Below are 3,737 nucleotides of genomic sequence, written 5' to 3' on the forward strand. Positions count from 1 at the left end.
CAGGCACTATGCCAGTTTGTAGTGATAGGCTAAAAAGATTAGCCAAAGGTTTGCTAAGCTCCTCTTTACATTCCTTAAGAACCCTTGCGTACAGTTCATCAGGCCCTTTTGTAAAACCGTGCTGAGATTCGTTGATCAATTTATGCTTTTCAAGATGGCTACGAATTGCCTCGGCAATTATTGATTCCATAAATTTTCCCGCTATGGAGGTAAGGCTTATTGGTCTGTGGTGGCCCGGTGGCCTGGTGGCTAAAGCTCCCGCTTCACACACGGAGGGCCCGGGTTCGATTCCCGGCGGGTGGAAACATTCCGACACGTTTCCTTACACCTGTTGTCCTGTTCACCTAGCAGCAAATAGGTACTTGGGTGTTAGTCGACTGGTGTGGGTCGCATCCTGGGGGACAAGATTAAGGACCCCAATGGAAATAAGTTAGACAGTCCTCGATGACGCACTGACTTTCTTGGGTTATCCTGGGGTGGCTAACCCTCCGGGGTTAAAAATCCGAACGAAATCTTATCTTATCTTATCTTAGTTCGAAGCCAAGGACCTGTCACCTGCCTTGTAAACAGGTATCACATTTGCCATTTTCCACTTATCTGGCACCATGCCAGTTTGTAGTGATATGGTAGGTAAGACACATAGGCAACATTTAGGCAACTTTATTCCGAAACGTTTCGCCTACACAGTAGGCTTCTTCAGTCGAATACAGAAAGTAGGCAGGAACAATAGAGATGTGAAGACGATGTAATCAGTCCATCACTCTTGAAGTCGTAGAATTTTGAAGTTGTCAGTCCCTCAGCCTGGAGAAGTTCAGTTCCATAGTCAGGAACTATGGACTTCTCCAGGCTGAGGGACTGACAACCTCAAAATTCTACTTCAAGGGTGATGGACTGATTACATCGTCTTCACATCTCTAATGTCCCTGCCTACTTTCTGTATTCGACTGAAGAAGCCTACTGTGTAGGCGAAACGTTTCGGAATAAAGTTGCCTAAATGTTGCCTATGTGTCTTACCTACCAACCTGTCGGTATTGTATACCATTTTGATGTTCATTGTAGTGATATGTTGAAAAGATTAGCCAAAGGTTTGCTAAGCTCCTCTTTACATTCCTTAAGAACCCTTACATACAGTTCATCAGGGCCTGGGGATTTGTTAGGTTTTATCTATATGTCTAAGGATCATGTCACTTGTGACCTTAATCGTGCATAGTTTATCATCATCCTGTTCTACATAATTTATTATTTCTGGAATATACCTAGTATCTTCCTGTGTAAAAACTGAGAGGAAGTAAGTGTTAAAAATTCTACACATTTCCTTATCACTGTCCGTGAGCTGACCCGAGTAACTTTTGAGTGGGCCTATCTTGTCCCTGATCTTACTTTTGTATACCTGAAAGAATCATTTTGAGTTAGTCTTCGATTCTCTTGCAACTTTAACCTCATAATCTCTCTTTGCTTTTCTTATTCCTTTTTTTTTCTCTCTTTAACTGAATATATTGATTTCTTAACTACCTCTCTCCTCTTCTGATTCGCCTATATATGCCTCTCTTTTGACCAATGAGATGTTTTAATCTGTTGTTCATCCATTTGGGATAATTTAGTTTGATCTGATTTCCATATTTGGAACATAAGTTGTCTGAGCAGCTAGAACTATGTACACGTGGTTCACTGTACCACCAGGGTGTGAGTCAGTACATGAGGTACACTGTAGCACCAGAGTGTGAGCCAGCACACGAGGTACACTGTACCACCAGTATGTGAGTCAGTACACGAGGTGCACTGTACCCCCAGGGGGTAAGCCAGTACAAGAGGTACACTGTACCACCAGGGTGTGAGTACACGAGGTACACTGCACCACCATGGTGTGAGCCAGTACATGAGGTACACTGTACCACCAGGGTGTGAGCCAGTACACGAGGTACACTGTACCACCAGGGTGTGAGCCAGTACACTAGGTACACTGTAACTCCAGGGTGTGAGTCAGTACACGAGGTACACTGTACCACCAGTGTGTGAGTCAGTACACGAGGTACACTGTACCACCAGTGTGTGAGTCAGTACACAAGGTACACTGTACCACCAGTGTGTCAGTACACGAGGTGCACTGTACCCCCAGGGGGTAAGCCACTACAAGAGGTACACTGTACCATCAGGGTGTGAGTCAGTACACGAGGTACACTGTACCACCAGTGAGTCAGTACACGAGGTACACTGTACCACTAGTGTGTGAGTCAGTACACAAGGTACACTGTACCACCAGTGTGTCAGTACACGAGGTGCACTGTACCCCCAGGGGGTAAGCCAGTACAAGAGGTACACTGTACCACCAGGGTGTGAGCCAGTACACGAGGTACATTGTGTCACCAGTGTGTGAATCAGTACACGAGATACACTGTACCACCAGGGGGTAAGCCAGTACAAGAGTTACACTGTACCACCAGGGTGTGAGTTAGTACACGAGGTACACTGTACCACCAGGGTGTGAGTTAGTACACGAGGTACACTGTACCACCAGGGTGCGAGTCAGTATAAGCGGCACACTGCGCTATCAGGGTGTGAGCCAGTACACGAGGTACACTGTACCACTAGGGTGTGAGCCAGTACACTAGGTACACTGTAACACCAGGGTGTGAGTCAGTACACGAGGTACACTGTACCACCAGTGTGTGTCAGTACACGAGGTACACTGTACCACCAGTGAGTCAGTACACGAGGTACACTGTACCACCTGTGTGTGAGTCAGTACACGAGGTACACTGTACCACCATGGTGTGAGCCAGTACATGAGGTACACTGTACCACCAGTGTGTGAGTCAGTACACGAGGTACACTGTACCACCATGGTGTGTCAGTACACTAGGTACACTGTACCACCAGTGTGTGAATCAGTACACGAGGTACACTGTACCACCAGGGGGTAAGCCAGTACAAGAGTTACACTGTACCACCAGGGTGTGAGTCAGTACACGAGGTACACTGCCACCAGGGTGTGAGCCAGTACACGAGGTACACTACCACCAGTGTGAGTCAGTACACGAGGTACACTGTACCACCATGGTGTGTCAGTACACTAGGTACACTGTACCACCAGTGTGTGAATCAGTACACGAGGTACACTGTACCACCAGGGGGTAAGCCAGTACAAGAGTTACACTGTACCACCAGGGTGTGAGTCAGTACACGAGGTACACTGCCACCAGGGTGTGAGCCAGTACACGAGGTACACTACCACCAGTGTGAGTCAGTACACGAGGTACACTGTACCACCAGTGTGTGTCAGTACACGAGGTACACTGTACCACCAGTGTGTCAGTACATGAAGTACACTACCACCAGGGTGTGAGTCAGTACACGAGATACACCGCCACCAGGGGGTGTAGCTCAGTGGTAGAGCGCTTGCTTTGCATGTAAGAGGCCCCGGGTCCGATCCCCGGCACCTCCAAGGGTTGTTCCTGTAAATTCTTTTAATAATCTTTTTATGTGTGTGTATTTGTTTTGTATGTATATGTGTTGTGTGTTGTTTTTACTGAGGTGACAGAGAATATCGTAGAAACAACAACAACAAGGTGGAGGTAACATGGTAGTCTGTCACTGTTGTTACTTCGGAGATTTACTTTCATTGATCAGTGATCATTATAATTTTTGTTGCACCATCACTAGTATGTGCTTGACGGGGTTGAGTCCTAACTCCTGGCCCTGCCTAACTTGTTGCTTGCCGATTTCCGTCCTCCTTACCT

At 46.9% G+C, this 3,737-nt stretch overlaps 1 non-coding gene across 1 annotated transcript; it reads left to right on the forward strand.

The window, feature by feature from the left end:
* Positions 1–3,370: 3,370 nt before the first annotated feature.
* TRNAA-UGC (transfer RNA alanine (anticodon UGC)) lies at positions 3,371–3,442 on the forward strand. The gene has a single exon. It is a non-coding gene; the product is annotated as a tRNA-Ala (tRNA).
* The last annotated feature ends 295 nt before the right edge of the window (positions 3,443–3,737 follow it).

The sequence above is a fragment of the Cherax quadricarinatus genome, chromosome 42 (genome assembly GCF_038502225.1).
Source record: "Cherax quadricarinatus isolate ZL_2023a chromosome 42, ASM3850222v1, whole genome shotgun sequence".
NCBI lineage: Eukaryota > Metazoa > Arthropoda > Malacostraca > Decapoda > Parastacidae > Cherax > Cherax quadricarinatus.